General features: G+C 37.6%; 1 protein-coding gene and 1 long non-coding RNA gene across 6 annotated transcripts in view; both read right to left on the bottom strand.

Moving 5' to 3' along the window:
- Positions 1 to 18252, bottom strand: part of LOC139073400 (uncharacterized) — a 32004-nt gene extending 13752 nt beyond the window's left edge. Inside the window, exon 1 of the long non-coding RNA XR_011522095.1 lies at positions 18112 to 18252. This is a non-coding gene — a long non-coding RNA (uncharacterized lncRNA). The remainder of the gene's footprint in view (positions 1 to 18111) is intronic.
- The window catches only part of NKAIN2 (sodium/potassium transporting ATPase interacting 2), a 928721-nt gene that overhangs the window by 873356 nt on the left and 35253 nt on the right, over positions 1 to 20112 (bottom strand). The gene's annotated exons all lie outside the window — the stretch shown is intronic.

Genomic DNA, 20112 nt, shown 5'->3' with positions numbered 1-20112 from the left:
GGAAGGTCATACTGTAGAGGGCCACAGATGCTAAAATACTACCTTTGAGCTCAATAGGCAAAAGACAGTACAGTCACGCATCGCCTAAAAATGGGGACATGTTCTGAGAAATGTATCCTTAGGCAACTTTGTCATTGTGTGAACATCACAGAGTGTACTTACACAAACCTAGATGGTATGGCCTACTACATACCTAGACTACATGGTACTAGTCTTATGGGACCACCATTGTATATGCAGTCCATCATTGACCAAAACATTGTCATGGGGCACATGACTGTATCAGAAAGAATCTGAACAAGGTAAGGGTATTGGTGTTTACCCATTATGAATAGTAATCTAACAGCAATGACGATGAACTGAGATGGGGGAGTCAGGAGATAGGACGGCTCATTAGGATGCAGTTACCAAAGTCCAGGCAAGCTGTGATAAGGGTCTGAAATAAACTAATGATAATCAAAGTGGGCTAGAGAGAGAGAATTAAGATAGATTAGAAAATTGGATTTGCAAAGAATTAGCTACAGGGACACTGGAGAAAGGCATGTTAATGACAATTCTGAGATACTGAGCTCCATTGACAGGCAGGAGAACTAGGCACCCTCCTAAGCACTTTATGTATGTCATTCACTCCTCACTGTAACGAATGGCTAAATATCCTCCCATTTACAGGTGAGGAAACTGAGGCTTCCAGAAGATGGACAACTGGCATTGTAGTAAGTGATCGAGCTGGAATCTGGATCAAAAACTGCTTGATTTTATTACAACTTCTAGGAGAACACAGGTAGTAATATTACTCCTAATAGAACCATATTTCCATGGTTGTTCCCAGATATACAGATTTATAAGGGACATAAAATTATCAAATGCATGCATTTTTAATCTATTAGCCTTATTTATTTAATTTTCCTCACTTCTGTAATACACAGTTAATTGGAAATGTTATAGTACAAATAAGATTTTGATGCCTATCAGGTATCAAAATAAAGAAAGAGGTCAACCCAGTGGTGCAGAGGTTAAGTTCGCACATTCTGCTTTCACGGCCTGGGGTTCATCTGTTCAGATCCCAGGTGCAGACCTGTGCATCACCTGTCAAGCCATGCTGTGGCAGGTGTCCCACATATAAAGCAGAGGAAGATGGGCATGGATGTTAGCTCAGGGCCAGCCTTCCTCAGCAAAAAGAGGAGGATTGGCAGCAATTGTTAGCTTGGGGCTAATCTTCCTCAAAAATAAATAAATAAATAAATAAAATAAAGAGAAATTTAAAAAGGGGAAATTTAACCCAAAATATGTGATATAATAATGCTTAAAGTCCAGTTAGGAGGACAATACAGAGATGAAAAACTTAGAAGTTACATTTCATACTCTGGTGTTTCCTACATAGATAAACAATGAAATGAATTATCTAACTATTCAATTATTTGACATATTTTCTAAATTTTCCTCCTAAAATGACAGGATTAGAGACAGAAATACTTATTTTAATGTTACCTATGGATAGAATCTCAATAAAATTCATTTTGACTTTTGGGTTATTATTTCTATAAGAGAATGACAAATCTGCCTTTTATCACTTCCAAATGTCTTCCAATAGTGTATCAACAGAGCTATAAACTAATGAAACATCATCATATTATGGCACATCAAAAATTTTAACCTGAAATACGTGAAAACATTTTACATGACTGCCCTTTATAGATTGGTTTAATTTTAGACACACAAACAATATAATATTAGACCCTGAACAGATATTTAGAAAACTGTGCTCCTGACGTCTAGGAAATGCTACTGAAATAAAATGGACTTCCTCTTATTTGTTTCTGACTTCAGTTTACATTTCCTTTGCTTTTTCTGGTCACGATTTATTAGAAGTATTTATGAAAAGTACGCAGAAAATTTAGCTCTGGTGCTGTGAACTGAGCACTTACAAGGAAATCATCATCTGTCCCAAGCACTTTAATAGGTACAGGTGGTGACATACTGCGGAAAGAACAGATTTGAGAGCTGGTCGGTGTGGATCCACCTAGCCTCTCTAAGCCACCCATTCCCCACACCGGCCATCTGTGAAGAATACCCGCTTGGTAGTGCTGGCGTGAGGAGTGGAGACGTCGGGAAGGCACCTGGCGATGTGCCTGGCGCACTGCAGGCACTCCAAAAATGCTATTATTTCTGTTAGGCTTCCTCAAGGAAGCAAACATTCACCGGATTGAATTAGAAGCAAAGAGACATTACATAAGAAGAGAAGTGGAAGAGAGAGAGGAGAGTGTGTGAGCGAGAGCCAGGAGAGAAAGATCATGTTTCATACATGGAAAGCTCTGGGATGTTTGCTACAGATTATTACGTACACTACTATTTAAAATTTTTGGAACACATTGATGTAGTTGCTTCTCAATCAAACCCACACTGTCAACCTGTGTTTACTTTTTCTGGAGGTTACACATTTCTTGGATACCTCCTGGCATATTTTTCATTTTTGAGAAACATTTGCAGAGGGAGATGGGTGCATTTTTTAATTCACATGAATCTCTCTCCAGCCTCTGCTTGTGGGCATGGAAATGTTCTGCTGATGTTTGGTGAGATCCTCAGGACTAGATACCATGTTCTCCTGGGGCATTCAGTACAGCGCTAAGGTTAAATCAGACACTCCGTGATCATAACTAAATACAAGGGGTCATTTTGACAAGTAAATTTGCTTCTCAAAAGCAGACAGGCCAACATGTAGCTGATCACTGTTCTCCTAGCATGATGAATGTGAGAGTGTTACAGATGACATAGGGTGTGGACCACAAAACAAATGGGTAGCCACTTACAAAAATAGTCCTTCTCAGTATGCTCTTGAAAATGCTGCTGGGCAAGACTTGGGGAAATCTGTCAAGTTCTGAATTGGGTTAGCTCTTTAAAATGAGGTCCTGCAACTTACGGGTCCATGGAAAATTTGCTTGGTGTGTCTTTGAACTCAGTGGGCCCACTGGAGCATTTCTGTCATGACTATTCCCATTGATTTATCCAACTCATCATATACCTTTTTGATTATGATTTGGTTTCCTGTGGAGATACAGGAATGACGCACTTATCACACAGAATTTGTATTTCTGTTCTTATGACAGTGAATTCTTATAGGGATTCAAAGAAAAGCTTCTATTTGCAATTTCATTTCTTATATTACTCAACAACACATACTAAACAATGTCATCAGTCCTGTGTGATAATTCTTCATTTAAGACAGTAAACTAGCATTCTAGTAACTAAAAGTAATAGTAACTATCTATATATATGCCTACACACACATATATATCCACACAACATATATATATTTATATTTATGCTTATAAAGAGAGATCAATAAAATCTTATCCTTTGGGTAAGAATGTCTTTCAAAAAAATGAGTTTGCCTATCTGAGCACTTAGGGTAATTCTCATTACCAAGGTTGCTTACTCAGTCCTGCTCTCAATTAATCTTCTGGCACAACACCCACTGTTTTCCAGAATTTCCTGATACTGACGTCAGCTGCCTCCACAACCCTGCCTCCTCAATACCGTGTTCAACTCATTTCCTGCTCATTTTTTGCCAATATTGGCCCAATCTGGTCTGATTTTGATCCACACAGTCTGAGTTGAAGTCCATTAGCCTAGACTCTTGAGTTGGACCACGAAGGAGAGAATTATCCGCATAGATCTAAATGGGATATTTTACACTTTAATGAGATCTGGCCTGAGTTCCTCTATAGCTCCCTGTTATCCTCTCCCTTAAATGTACACATGTATCTGGGCAAATTATGTTTCCCCTTAAATATTCTTGGCCTCAATTTCCTCATGAGTAAAGTAGGTTTAGAAAATTAAAAAGATAAAGCTGTAAAGGACACTTTAGTACATAATATATGGAAATACATTTAAGTTCCTTTCTCCCCAAGAGTGGATACTTTTCACTTATCAGTTTCATATCTCCCTAACACACTCTCAAAACGACAGAAGAAACAACACATTCACACTATCTTTCCAAGTCATCAGATAAATCTGATGTGTCTTTGTCTAGCAGCTTAGCCTTGTCAGGCCAATAATCCATGTCATTCTCACTCTTCAAATACAATTGTACTGACATATGGGACAGCTGACTACATTTTGGAGTGGTTAAATGAAATTATGAAAGCAGAAACTTTGATCTTCTGGCCTGCAGTGTGTCTGATGAATACAACTGATAGCTCTGTGCTTCAATATGTGTGGTCTTTTTTCCTAAGAAACAGTTATTTAAACATGTCTTTATTAAGCATGTTGAACTTTCAGAAGAGCTATACTATATAGATACATGTGTGCTTTGTCCTGTGTTAAATCAATTTCTGAACATAAAAAATGTCTTTCTTTTACAGAGAAGAATTCTATTGTAACCCTTAAAGAGCAGATAATCCCAAAATTATTTAAAGTAGCTAGACTATAGAAAAATACATAAAATTCCTCAAATTATTTTTAAGGTAAGCATAAATATAATACCAAAACCTGATAATAGCAATATAAATACATAATCAATCTCATTTATAGAATCAGAGAAAATGGAATGCATCAATGTACCAAAAGACACTTGTAAACACTTCTGGAGGAAATGGAACCCTTGCTCACTGTTGGTGGGAATGTGAAATGGTGCATCTGCTGTGGAAAACAGTATGAAGATTCCTCAAGGAATTAAAAATATAACTACCATGTGATCCACCAATTCCACTTCTGGGTATATACGCAGAGGAACTGAAAAAAAGTCTACTCAGGTAAAAATTTATCATAAGGTCTTATGAGGTATATCCATGATAATTTGACAATATGCTCTGGTTCAACATAAATTTTTCTCTGGGTTTAGCCTTCCTGTAAACTTAAAAAAGAAATTTTTGAAATCTCCATGGCCTTATTGAGTAAATGTAACCTTACAAAAATATAATTGCGTGGTTACACATTGGTGCTATTATGAACTATCTAAAGAACTGTATGGATTTTTTCATTTCATAATTACAACTTTACATGCTTATAGTTCCTTAGGAACCACTACAGACTACAAGTAAATAACATACACATTGAAAAGCCCTTGGTTGCACTGTCCAACAATTATCACATATGCAAAAAGCATGAACAATTTCTCCCTAAATGGTTTGTAAGCCAGGCACCCCGAGGCAAGATTCTGTTTATGAGCATTTTTTCTAAAAAACAGCTGAAGTTCTTATAGATTTTATAATACAGAGTAAATCTATGAAAAAAGAAATACTTCTATGTTAATGTCACTTTTAATAATTTTCATGATATCAAACGATAATCTCAAAGAGCATCTTATTAACTCCCATTCACTAAAACAGGAATAAATGAAAATCAGATAATCACAAGTTTAGATTGCAAGCACTGTGAGACTGGAGGTGAAAACATAAATAAAATTTATTTTATACTCCCGACTGTGCTTCAGTTTAACAATGACATTTTTTATAACCCTATAATGTTGGGGTTATAGAATCACAAAGTTTTCAGAAAAATTATGAGACTTCCACTTAATTCTCAAACATTATCAGTCTTACATATCTGGGGAAAAAAAGGGAGAGGTTTTATTCCAACGTCTAAAATAAACAGGCCATATAAATTTGACAGCTCATTATGATAAGTGAAAAAGTAAAACCTCTAAAGAAATCATTGGCTATAGGCAACATTTTATGCGTTATTTCCAATTTGGTGTCTTTAAATAATAGGTCATTTGAAACTATAAAATCTTGAAATATATTGTGCAAGGATAAAATGCACTTAATTGTAAAACATCAAAGTGACATAACCCTGATAATTGCTAAAAATACATTTACACCCTGCAGGGCACAACTAATAAGGGCAACCTAAAATTTCTCAAAATATCGCCATCATTTTAATCATCTCACAATAAGTCTAAGCAATGCAATTAATTCCCTGGCACTTACGCAGGTTTTCTGTGGTGAATCCATGTGAACTCAGACATTGTCAGGCATTATTTATGTGCTTGGTACACAAATAGTCTTGTCACTCAGGAACTGCCTCCTTAATGCAATAACACCAGCATATCTATCTCATTTCCATCATTCTCAGACGTAGCACGTGCAGCAAAATAAAGGTGGCAACCAGGAAACTGGAGTAACCCTGGCTGGTCTGTAAAAGTCTGACAAGGATGGGTAGCAAATTTGGTGCTCTGAGAAGTATGGAGACTTCCAACCACAAAGAACGAGCATTAAATAATATCATTTTCCGTACATCACGTCTGGGTCAATTTGCACTAGTCAAAGCCATTTTAAATGACACTCATATAAAAATATGAATTTAAATGTTTATTATTTGAATTGGTTTCCAGAATCAGCAGGAAATCTGAAGTCACCTTGACAGCATTTTTTTATGTGCCACCCAGTTTCTAAATGTCAGACTTTAAAACATCCAGGAATATTTTCCACTGTTTGCCTCAGCAATATGTATTGTGATAAAAGGGAAATAATATTTGTTTACAGTACTTTAATTCATCAAAATTAATGATGAAATCCTATTAGGAAAATTCATAAATATAGCAAGCTAAAAACCTACAGCAATGGAGTAATTAATAAGGATTTCAGACAATGCAAATTTCGCATAAGATAAAATTTGCTTATGTAAAGGGATACATTTGTACTATTTCCTTATATAATTATCATACTTTATTCTATCACTTCCCAAACTCATCTCTACCTACTGACTTTGACTTTAGACTACAATGACATTCTGGACTAAGTAAAGGTATGAATGCTGCTCCAAAGACAGTAAAAAGAATGTTTCTGTTTCAGTGACAGGTTTAGGCCAGGATGAAAACAGGAATAGTCACTGGGTCCCGGCCCAGTCAAGGAAAGGTCTGGAAGATCAAAGCTACTTGAGATCTGCCTCAGTGTTCAGCATCCTTAGAGGAAGTGCTTGAAGATCTAAGGAAGTTAATGACCTTATGATTCTATCCCAGAAAAGTGCAGGAAAGTCACACACCCTCTCCAGACCATGAAGCTTCCCCCAGGTGCTCGGACCTGCAGCTCTTCTCGATTAAGATCATGGACCTCACGCAAGTTACCTGTGCACTCTGAGTGTCACCTTCCTCATCTGTAAAATGGGGATATTGATGATTACTATATAAGGATGCTTTGAGGATAAAATGTGATAATGTATGTAAAGCATTTGGCATAGCACCTGGCACATAAAAAGTACTTAAGTATAGGGGCTGGCCCCGTGGCCGAGTGGTTAAGTTCGCGCGCTCCGCTGCAGGCGGCCCAGTGTTTCGTTGGTTCGAATTCTGGGCGCGGACATGGCACTGCTCATCAAGCCACGCTGAGGCAGCGTCCCACGTGCCACAACTAGAAGGACCCACAGTGAAGAATATACAACTATGTACCAGGGGGCTTTGGGGAGAAAAAGGAAAAATTAAAAAAAAAAAAAAAAAAATCTTAAAAAAAAAAAAAAAGTACTTAAGTATAGCAATTGCTAGCTGATAATAATAATTTTTACTACTTTAATATCCATAGAAAGTTTGATCCATGGAAAATCTCCATTTCCTGCAAACAGTCAAGCATTGCTGTGTGACATTTTTCCTCTATAGAGAAGATAAAGCCAGACAACTTGGCATGCAGCATATGTTCTAAAATTGTATAAGCTACCAAAGGCAATGGAAAAGCAGATGAGAGCATTTTAAAAATTAAAATGCCTTTTGATTGCTCTGCATTATGTCCTATGTTGCAGAGAGGCACTGTCAGAATCAGTAGCTTTATAAATGATGGATTCCGTACGGCATAAAAAGGCATGGCGAAGTATATTTCAAATTTTGTTTTGAAAGCATGGATTCCCATACATCTTTGAAATTAAATTTCCTTCACGGTTCACCTTTAAACCCCTTTTACCCTGCTCTAAGAGAAAAACACGAAAAGGAAAATTTTCCTCTACAATTCCATCCAGAGGTAAACTGCAGATAAACATTAGAAATCACATGAATGAATTATTTTAAGAGTCTGATTTTTCTCTACTGAATATTCTCCTTTTTGTCATTACTCCAAGTACTTGAGTGTCACTTGTATTTATTTTTTTCCTTATGTTTTCAGCAATACAATGAAAAGGCTAGTGTTTCTAACATAGTGCTTTGTTTCCACTTATCTGATAATGCAATAACCAAGATTTCATTATAGCACAATAAATGTTTGTGGAATGAATGAATGGAATGTCAGGTCTAACCCTCTTCTTTCCTTTTTATTAACATTAAATTTCCTACAGGTTTTTTCTTCTTTGTGACCACTTCACTTGAGAAATACTGAGCGATTCTTAGTAAGAAATTTTTTTACTATGTAGTCTGCCTGCAGGCTGATGATACCATGGAGTTTTTCTATTGTAGATTTGTGAATTACAGATAAAAAGGGCATTGCATTTACGAAACTTGGGCACATATCCATTCACGTTGAGTAAGCTTAAGGTGAAGTAAGATGTTTTTTCACAGGGGTAATTACTAAATTCCCACCGTCACAATAGAAATCTTTTTTTGTTTTTCCCAGAGTAAAACCAACCAGTTGTAGGAAACTGATCAAAAGTTTTTTTTGCCATTCACATTAAAACATGTAATTTTACTTATCATACTGTGTGGTGCATAGTGTAAAGAAATTTGGGCTATGAATTCTTCATAGTGCTTATTTAGGATACATCAATGATGATACTCAATATGATGATAATGATACCAGCCTACAGAATGCCTGGTGTTATCATTCAAAGTCTCTAAAAGATGGTGCAACTTTTTAAAATTTAATTAATACTGTCTAATAGCACACATGCGACTTGTTCCATTCTTGATTCCAAAGAGTTATCTGGAGCACCACATCTACTCTACACACCCAAAATTCCTGTAGGAGTTTTCCATGACAAGGTGTATGCATAGTAAAGTTCTGAAATAGACTAGAAATGTTTGAAGCAAACTCCCGGAAGGAGGAGCTTCTACTAAAATACAATGGGAGTGTTTCATGCAAGGAAGAGTTACAGCAACTACGCAGCGAAAAGGGTGTTCCCACAATGAACATGGGTACCACGTCCTTTGATTACCCATTGTCTCAATTCAAAATGCGTCTCCGTGGGTGACATTAACTTGCAGACGCATCATTGGCCCTTAACTTAAAAAAAAATCACTGTGCAACTTATAAGTGCTGTTATCAGCAGTTGTCTTCTGGTCCTTCTCAGTTATGTAGGGGAATATGATTTAGTCCTTTTTACCCTCAGGCATCTCCAGTCAGCTCCCTAAATAACAGCTAATCTGGATTCCTGCCATCCTTGCTGTTTGACCGAGCCCAGGGAGGTGTTCTGTAATGAGTACCGTGAGACAGTTCTGATTACATCCAATAGAGTTCCCAGTGCACATGCTCTGCAACTTGATGTTCAGGACCGGCACAGATATAAAGAAGCGTTTGAAGAATGAAAAAGAGGGAAAAATAAACCCTGACTCATCCATTCAATCACTGAATAAATACTTATGAAGGCACTCTTTTCAATATTTTGGATAAGGTGTTATAGGGATTAGTGATAGAAAAGAAATTATATAACAGATTTGCTTTCGAGGAGCTTCCAATCCAAGAAGTAATGTAACACACAAGTTAAAAGAATATGGCATCTCTGCCTGTATCCCCTTGGATCCCTTTACCAGCTTCCTGCACACCAGCACCAAGTGCACCCTCAGCTCCAACACCAGTGTCTGCAGCTCCTTCTTGGAAGCCTATGCACAAGACTGCCAGGACTGCTTTGCCTACACCCACTGACAGAGGCAAGCACCAAAGAATTTATGCCACCTTCCTACCCTCAGCCCTTAGCCAATGACGAAAGGGATGAAGACATATAAATATCCAGTGCCCTTGCCTCCTAATTGGGACAACTCTGTGATGCACCTCACACTGTTGAGATGTCAGCTATCCTGTAAGACTGAGTCATGTTACCCTCACCCGCTTTGGGATCTTCCTGGATCTCTCCCCCTTGCTTATCTTCCTTCCATTCCATGTCTACTTCCCCATCCTGCTAGTGGTTTTTCTCTAGAAACACTTCCTAATATATCATTTTCACATGAATCTCATCTCAGGAACAGCTTCTGGAGACAGGTAGCTATTATTAGTATTATTTCTACTATTACTAACAGTGATTGAAAATGATACAAAGATGAATGAGACAGTTACACAAGATGATAGGACTCACTGAACAAGTACAGCAAAGTAAAGGGAAATCAACTTATCAAAATCTCAAAAGGCCTTAAGTGTCAAGAAAATGGGCTTGTAACTTATTTGATAGAAAATGGGAAATTATTGAAAGGTTTCAATAATTTAATAACTTCAGGAGAGGCCATGTTGTACGATTTTAAACATTTAGCTTGAATAATTCAGTAGACATGTCACTAAGTCCTAGAGCCTTTCTGTTCTTTACAGAGTAATATAAGCGGGACCTCTTCAACATGAGCAGAGAGGCTGCGCTTTGCAGTCCCTTCTCGTCAAATATGGATGCTGGTATGAAGCATACTGAAGAAATATTGCTAACTCTCTGGAATTTTGTCTCTTCTGAAATGCACGTGCACTCTGAAAGTGAGCACACACCCCTGGTCTCAGGTAAATTATCCCCATCCTTAAATGGACTGTGACAGTGTGCAAACGTTCACACTTTAATGTCATATGAAAGTTGGCATCACTCTGCAGATTCCTTCTCTCTTCTTTAGTATCCCACTGTTTTTCAGCTATTTATCAATCCAAGCTATATACTCCAGTACAGGTTTCTAAAGCATCTTTCATCTTTTAGCCACAAGGTAAAAGTAAAATGTTTCCAGGCACTGATGCATATAGTTTCATAACCAGAGTGTCATACTCTTTGAGGCCGTATTTTCACCTCCATCTAACAGCACCACTGTTATGACGGCTGTCTGATAAAGAATATTTGCTATTTATTTCTGGGCTACAGACGGAGTTCATTGCTCTAGGCACTGGTATGTTGCTGCTTGGCCATTTATAAAAGTCCTTATATTTGAAAGACTTGACATTCAAACCAGCAATTCTTACCCTGACTACACAGTGGAATCACCGAGGAGTGTTAAAATACATGTATGAGATTCCCAGGCTCCATCCCATCTGAATTACCTAGGTAATTTTTTTTTTTTTTGGGTTGAGGATGATTAGCCCTGAGCTAACATCTGTGCCAATCTTCCTCCACTTTATTTGTGGGTCACCACCACAGCATGGCTGACAAGTCAAGTAAGTCTGCACCCAGGATCCAAACCCATGGTCCTGGGCTGCTGAACTTAAATACTATGCCACAGGGCCAATGGTATCTTTTTAAAAGCTCTTCCGGTGATCCTCAAAGTGGCCAGTAAAGAGAACCACTCTTTAGACTGACAGGTCTGAATGAAAGATTTATCAATTTTAACATTAAAATAGAGGTTAGAGTAACAATTGGTCCAACAGTTAAAAACAATAATACATTTGTATAATTCCTGCCAGCTTATAAATTATTCTTTAAAATATCATCCCTATGAGACAAAATGGTATTTATTTTAATCATTTTAAAGAAGAGGAAATAAATCCTAAGAAAGTTTATGTGCTATCCTCAAGGTCACATAACAATAAATAATAGAACCAGAACACAACTTCTAACTCCATCACAGAGTTCCATTCATCAAGAAACATGCCACTTGGTTTGATGCATCAAAACACAACATCCTAGGGGAGAGGGAAGGATGAATAGGTGGAGGACAGATGATTTTTAAAGCAATGAAACTACTCTATTTAACACTATAATGGTGGATACATGTCATTATAACTTAGTCCAAACCCAGAGAATGCATAACACCAAGAGTGAACCCTAGTGTAAACCATGAACTTTGGGTGATTACTATGTGTTAATGTAAGTTCATCAACTGTAACAAATGTACCACTCTGGTGGGGGATGCTGATAGTTGGAAAAGCTATGCAAGAATGCGGGCAGGGTGTGTATGGGAAATCTCTGCATCTTCCTCTCAATTTTGCTGCAAACCTAAAACTGTTCTAAAAAATTGCCTAGTAAACAAAACTAACATCTTTCAGATCGCTTTGTTGAACTGTGCAACTATTTATGTACATTGCTTTTTTTTCTGCCTGGTTGAAATGTTTTAATATGAGCTAAGGAGAAAGAGATCATTACTACCATAAGATTCAATCCCTTTCCACAACCTTTCAGCAAATTGGCAAGTATATATCGAGAATTCTCCGAAATCAGCTTGTGATAAAATGCCTTCAAAGACTGTGGAATATGCTTCCTCTTGTACGTGTTCCCTGGGAGAGTACACTTGTTCACTATAGTGGATAAAACATGCATTGATAATGGCGATCCAGGCTGATTTAGAAAGAAATGCAGGCACATTTTAGAGTTATTAGCCTTTTAGCCAAAAGTATAGAACTCTGAGGTAAAGAATTTGTGACTAGTCAACAATTTCTCTCGGTTCTTAACCATCCCACACAATACTAGACTGAACGATCCATAAGGTCAAGTTCATCCTTGTATGCCCCCCTCCAGTACAGTGCCTAGCACAAGAGTGGGCACTCAATAGATATTTGTGAATGAAAGAATAATCAAGAGACAGAAGTGTGTGTGCGTGTGTGTTAATGGAATTGGAATGCCTCTAGGAAAGAGATTTCCAACAGTATTTTCCATTAGCTCCCTCACCAGGAAGCATGGGTTTAAGATACTGAAATGACAAGGAGTCCATGTGCAAATACTGCTTGCTACCTTTTTTGCTGAAGAATTTGCTCCTCTCACATCCTGTATCAACCTAATTTCCTTTGATGCACTGTTGCTATAAAAATCATTTTTTATTCCTATTAACATCCCACTTATTTCATCCAAGTGAGATAATATTACCTCTAAAAGGCAAAACATAGGCCACAAAGGATTGGAAGTCTACAGATGTCTGTAGATAGAACAGATGTCTATAAGTTAGACTAGAGAATTTCAAGAAAAGCCCATGGGGTAGAGATTTTAAATAAAAACAGTACACAGCTGCATACAGCTCCCCCTGACTTGGCTCCATGTTCAGGTAAGAATAGAAGCAAGTATTGGGCTTACTTTTTAAGCAATGAGGCCAAACAACCACCCTAGTTGGGGAAACAGGAAGAGGACAATATCTTTCGCCTAAGAGGAGTTAAGTCAGCAGGAAAACCATTCATTCAAGACAATTTCACAGCCTTTCCTACCACATCCTGTGTGTGTAAACATCCACAGGTGTATGTAAACCTGGAAATGACAGGGTTAAAAGTCTGATTCCAGCTCAGCATATACAAGTTGAGTTCTGCTCTAAGTTTAGCACATTAACAGGGCAAAAAACGATAGCTCCTTTCTAGTTAGGAAAATAAGGTGCACATAAAACATTCAAGTAAAAATGTAAGCTTCCAAAAGCATAGCTAAAAAATTAGAGTGGGGAGAATTCAAAGAGAGAGATTAGCATGAGTCAGAGAGACTTGGTAAAGCTTTCATGGAAGAAGGAGAATATTGGAAGAGGCTGATGAAAAAAGACAAAAACTAGCTCATGTATAAGTTGAACAATAGGAACCAAAGTTTTATATAACTTTGTCAAACTAGTTTTTTTATTTAAAACCTTTATCATCACAGATATGGCCTATTCTCTGTAACTAACAGAAGTAAAAGGTATATAATAAAAATCAACAAAATGAAGAGAAATACAAAATAGGTAATTAATTCACTTGAGATAGATAAAACAGTATTTGGCATAAGTATAAAAGGAAAATACATCACATAAAGCAAAAACTGTTGCACCTCTAATTTCTCATGCCACTTTTGTATTATTCTTTTCCATGACTGCATGTCTACTTATGAAATGTTTGAAAGTTATCATAGTTTTCCTGTCAAAAGACTTTTAAGCTATTTGAATTTCATCCCTTTTTTCAAAGGATTACAGATGACTGGATTCTTTATATTATTGAATTGTTTTAAGTCATAGAAGATATCACATTTGATAGTATTTGTATTCAGATCTAATTATCAGCAAATTTTTAAAAAGCACAGGGGCCATCCCAGTGGCATACTGGTTAAGCTTGAGGGCTCCACTTCAGTGGCCCAGGGGTTGCAGGTTTGAATCCCGGGTATGGACCTACACACCGCTCATCAAGCCATTTTATAGCGGCATCCCACATACAAAACAGAGGAAGACTGGCACAGATGTTAACTCAGCAACAATATTCCTCAAACAAAAAGAGGAAGATTGGCAACAGATGTTAGCTCAGGGTCAATCTTCCTCAGCAAAAAAAAAAAAAAAAAAAAGGCACATACATTGATTTTACTTCAAGCATATAAACCTATAATCAGAATATCCCACTTAGACATCTATTTATCTCAAAAGCCTAAAATGACCCCTCGAAAATCAAAAGGTATCTATTCAATTGGGATTTAAAGCTGTTTTCCAATTAACATCTTAACACAGATTTCTTCTTGGGTAATGTTTAATTCCTTCATTCGATCTTCCCTCTGTCACTCAAAGTAAGTAATCTAGGTGAGCTTACTTGTTGAGATTTCACCACAGGCCTACCTACAACAGCAAATATCTCCTCAAAGGATCCTTAGTTGGAAAGAATTCTTTCTTTTCTTTATTGAGATATAACTGACATATAACATTATATTAGCTTCAGGTATACAACATAATCATTTGATATTTATATACATCATGAAACGATCACTACAATAAATCTAGTTAGCATCCATCACCACACAGTTACAAATTTTCTTTTTCTCGTGATGAGAACTAAGTTCTACTTTCTTAGCAACCTTCAAATATACAATACAGTGTTGTTAACTATAATCACCAAGTTGTATATTACATCCCCATGACATTTATTTTATAACTGAAAGTTCATTCCTTTTGGCCACCTTCACCCATTTCGCCCCCTACCCTCACCACTTGCCTCTGGGAACCAACAATCTGTTCTCTGTATCTATGAGTGTTTTGTTTTGTTTTCAGATTCCACATATAAGTGAGATCATACAGCATTTGTCTTTGCCTGATTTATTTCACTTGGCATAATGTCTTCAAGGTCCAACCATGTTCTTGCAAATGGCAAGATTTCCTTCCTTTTTTTTTTTTTTTGTTTTGGTGAGGAAGATTGGTTCTGGAGCTAACATCTGTGCCAGTCTTCCTCTATTTTGTATGTGAGATGCCACCACAGCATGGCTTGATGAATGGTGTAGGTCTACACCTGGGATCTGAACCCATGAACCCTGGGCCGCTGAAGCGGAGCATGCAAACTTAACGACTACATCACCAGGCCAGCGCCCCAGATTTCCTCCTTTTTTATGTCTGAGTAATATTCAGAAATTATTCTTGATAAAGAGCATATCTCTAACATTGAATGTATATATACGACACCCATAGGATGATGCAGAAAAACTCAAAACTGTACCCCAGGAATTATTGCATCTGTTAGACTTGCACAGCAAGGGTGGAATCAGATGACCTCTTAGCTCCCTTCCAATACTAAGACTCCACACCACTAGTGTGGTATGAATAAATATGCAAGCTTTGCAATCAAATCTAGACTGGCTACTTTCTTCAGACATGCCATTCATGAGTAAGCATATATGTGGCCATGCAGAATGATTATGCTGTCCCATTCCCCCTAAACATGTGCCCTGGTGTTAGTTTAAGCCTACATGGCCAGAAAGTTATTTTGTCTGTTCAGAAAACACATATACATGTGTTAGCCACCTAGGAAAGATTAAGGGGAAGCAAGTAATAGAGTTTTGGTAGAGACTAGCAGCTAAAGGGGATTTTGGTGACAGATGCAGAGTGGAGAGAAATAAACCTACAAAAGTGGGGATTCAAATTCATAATTCCAATATCTGGATGACCTTAGTGAAAACCAAGGAGAACTGATTCCTCCCTCATAAGCTGTGTGTTAGCCAGACATGCAGGTCCTCAGTATGTCCTGTATATCCAGTCCTTTCTGCTAGAATCACTTGCCTCCCAGCTCTTTGTCTAATTCCTCTTCATCCTCAAGACTCAAAATATCAGTTTATCCAAAAAACTTTGTCCAACTCTCCAAGTCAAGTCTGGCTATCTTACCATTTTGTTATATCATCCTGTACCTCCTCCTTTTTAACATTTAGCATACTATATTAAAATTGCCTATTTAAATCTATTCCACATCAGAAAGTAACTACAAAAATAAATTACCTAGTTAGCTATCAGTTCAGGCAGATAAGATATTAGTGTTACATCAGGAGAGAGATTTTGAGGAGGGAAATCTGAATTTCTTATTCACAGTTGTGTTTCTCACCCCTAGCACAGTGGCCCACAGGAGAACAACAACGTATATTTGTTACCAGAATAAAGAAGTAAAAATAAAAAACCTGTGTCCCAAGAAACCAGTAAACCCAGGCATGGATTGTGACACTGAGTACACAAGACCAGGACCTAGTTACTAGGTCTCGCATATAGGACTGGACCAGACAAGAGGAGGAGGCTCATTCCTAAAGGGGAGGAGAAATTCAGACCCAAAACTCCAGACACACAGTCTCAAGGATTCACTAAACTACCAGCCTACAGGTCTCCAGAGGCTCCTAGTTTCTGAACAAGAATGATGTTCTAGCACAGGGCAGGGCTAATCCATCCTCTAGGTGGGGGTTAAATTGAGAGAACAATTGAAAAACAGAATTAAATCAGTCATCACTGCCAAGGACGTCCAGACACTGAAGTGGTGACACTCCCAAGAAGTCCAAAAGAATATATTCTCCTAATTAATCGTACACTGTTATGGATTGAAAGTGTGTGTTCTCCCAAAATTCCTATGTCGAAGCCCTAACTCCCAATGTGACTGCATTTGGAGATAGAGCCTGAGAGGAGCTGACAAAGGTTAAATAAGGTCATAGGCTGGCACCCTAATCTGCTAGCACCAGTGCCCTTATAGGAGGAGGAAGAGACACCCAAGCTTGCTGTCTCCACCACGGGAGGACACAGCAAGGGAGAGGCCGTCTGCAAATCAGGAGGAAAATCCTCACCAAGCAGCAAATCTGTTGGCACCTCCATCTTGGACTTTCCAGCCTCCAGGACTACGAAAAATCAATTCTGCTGTTTAAGCCACTCAGTCTGTGGTATTTTGTCATGACAGCCCAAGCAGACTAAGACATATACCAAAATTCATTTTTGTGTATAATGTCTCTAAATTAATTGAATAGGGTTTGCTTGTCTTCTAAGCATTATTTTACTATCTTAGAGGTAGGGAAACAAAACGAAAGTGGATGGCTACTCATGTTGGTAGACAGATACTCCGAAAATCACAGTGGGCTAATTAAGACTTCCCCTCCATCTATTATGGAATCTGCCCATTATCTGCTAACAGTATCCAACAGTTTAGTGGCCAATAAAATTGAGCCCTCAGTGATGCTTTCTGAACACATCCTGCATCTTTCATTCTGCAAAAGTCACGCTATAGTGGCTTCCAAAAATGCATGACTGACAAGGTTACACAATAAGTGATCCAAGAAAACTCAAGCCAGGTCTTAACGATGATAGAGGATCCCTTGGCTACTGCTACTGTTAGTTCTGTTGTTTTTCCTTTTGGTGATGAAAATGATTGAAATGTTCTAAAAATCTTCAGCAGCCTGGCTGTTCAGGGTTATTTAGGACTGTCTCAGCCATTGATGAAGGGAAGTGCTTCCTCTGGCTCTTGGTTGCACTACTGTCTTCCGGAGACAAGGAGCCTTACCCAGAATGTCACATCTGGGAAACCTCCTCAGACTGAGTACAGTCTTTCTGTTGATGATGGATGGACGTCATAAAAGAAAGTTATCGAGGTGTGAATTCCCATCACAACTGAATTCTTCCCTACAGTGATAAGGGCAGAAGCCTGCTTGGTTTTCAAAGGAGCTGTATTATACAGCATTGTAAGGCAGGCCACTCCTTTCAGCCTTATTTGTTCACATTTAATTATTAGGACTTAAAAAAACACACACTATACTCTTACATCTCACCATCACAACATTCACTACAGGGCAGGGTTTGGTATTAGGCCAGTTTATTTTGGACTCTATCCAAGAGAATTTAATTAAGAAAATCTAAAGTACCTTGTTATGAGATGATCTTACCTGCAGATTGGTCTCAATGAGAGTGTGACATTAAAGTTCCCAAAGATTGGTCCAAAAAAAAAAAGCTTTAAGTTTCTTCTTTTTCCCTTCTTCTTCTTCTTCTGTTTCTTCTATTTGTGACATGTTCTGCTCTATTCACATCTCTTAAACCAGGAAATTTTCTTAGCGCCTATGCAACAGAGCAGTTGTGCTAAGGTCCAAAGGCGGCCAAATTTGGAGATTGTTACTGGATCTGCCACTGCACTTAAAACACACAAAGGGAAGAAGTTCTGCTGGTATGCAACTCAGCCAATTGTGAAATGGAAAGAACAGTAACAATTTTAATGACCTAAAAGAAATAATTCATCTTCCTTTTGCATAAAGCTGTAAAATCCTATCTAGAATATACTTTGAATATTTTCCTAACAGCCCTACAGGAAACATTGAAGAGCAGTACATAAATTATTAAAGTACCAAATAAAATTAATGAAGGGATCTACCACATACAAATCCCAGGATGACGAAATGAAGTCTTACTGCACACTTTTTCTCCCCTTTTAATCCCAAAACCAGTAGATTTCAGATATTTAATAAAAACCTATATAATGCATTCATATTTTTTAAGTACTATAAAAGTAATAAAGTATATTTCAAAGCAGGAAAAATACTTCAAATATATTTTAGATGTGTGGCATCCATGACTCACATGTTCTTTATTTTGAGAATGACAATAATTATACATGCAATTAGTTGGAATTATAAAAATATAACCAGGCTAAAACAATTAAAAGTTTACCCTCAATCTAACATCCCTTTTTGGTATAAGTAGGTGAGTTTTTTGCTTAAATTTTTGTGAGCTCAAAAATCCACCTCTGAGTAAAAGGAAAAACTGCCTGTTTCATTTTTTTCCTATGTGTTGTATAATTTTTTGGCACAAGAGATATAATTTATATGCAATTGTATAAATACAACTTTCATAGTTTAAAAAAGCAGTATTTTTAGAAACATAATATAATCATATAAAGAATACAGCATTTGCCTAAGTACTCTTTGGATCATAGTCATAACTAAACATACATAAACATACATACTTAGTCATGCACATACACACCAAGCATTTGTCAATTACAGTTCCTGCCATACTTATTGAATTCTACAATTTATAAAGAAACTACGGAAGAAACAAGTTTTAGAGGCCATTATATTACCCAAAAGTTTATGTCAAAAATAACTTCTATTTAATCGAAAACTTGGAAAACAAAAACCAAAAGTGTAATAAACCAATTTATTTTCAATCACATCCAGGGACACGTGACAGGGAAAGTTTTTGAGTGGTCAATTTATTTTTAAGGGGGTTATGCTTAGTGGTTTTTTTCTTGACATCTGAAACATTTCTCCAAGCAAATTTGCTTATATCCTTTAAGAGTCTTCTCATTTTGAAAAATGATATTTTGAGCCCAGGAACATCTTTTTTCATAATCATTCCTATATTCTCCCTGTTATTAAGCCCTCAGTAAATACCTTGTGAATAAAAGATGAGACTGGAAATACTTTTTTTTTTAAAGACTTTACTTTTTTCCTTATTTTCCACAAAGCCTCCCAGTACATAGTTGTATATTCTTCGTTGTGGGTCCTTCTAGTTGTGGCATGTGGGACGCTGCCTCAGCGTGGCTTGATGAGCAGTGCCATGTCCACGCCCAGGATTCGAATAAACGAAACACTGGGCCACCTGCACCAGAGCACACGAACTTAACCACTCGGCCACGGGGCCAGCCCCTGGAAATACTTTCAACTATTCAGTTATTAAAACCAGAATTATTAGCTAACAGCAGTGCTAAGAGAAAAGTAAAGTAGGGCAAAGGTGAAGTTTAATAGCCGATGTGGAAATAAATCTTAAAAGTTATGGGGCCAATCCTGTGGCCTAGTGGTTAAGTTCAGTGCACTCCATTTTGGCAGCCCAGGCGCAGTTCCCAGGCACGGACCTACACCACTCGGTGGCAACCAAGCTATGGCAGAACATAC

This window comes from Equus przewalskii, chromosome 9 (assembly GCF_037783145.1).
Source record: "Equus przewalskii isolate Varuska chromosome 9, EquPr2, whole genome shotgun sequence".
NCBI lineage: Eukaryota > Metazoa > Chordata > Mammalia > Perissodactyla > Equidae > Equus > Equus przewalskii.
The sequence above is the reverse complement of the archived record's forward strand: the minus strand, read 5'-3'. Positions and strand labels throughout refer to the sequence as shown.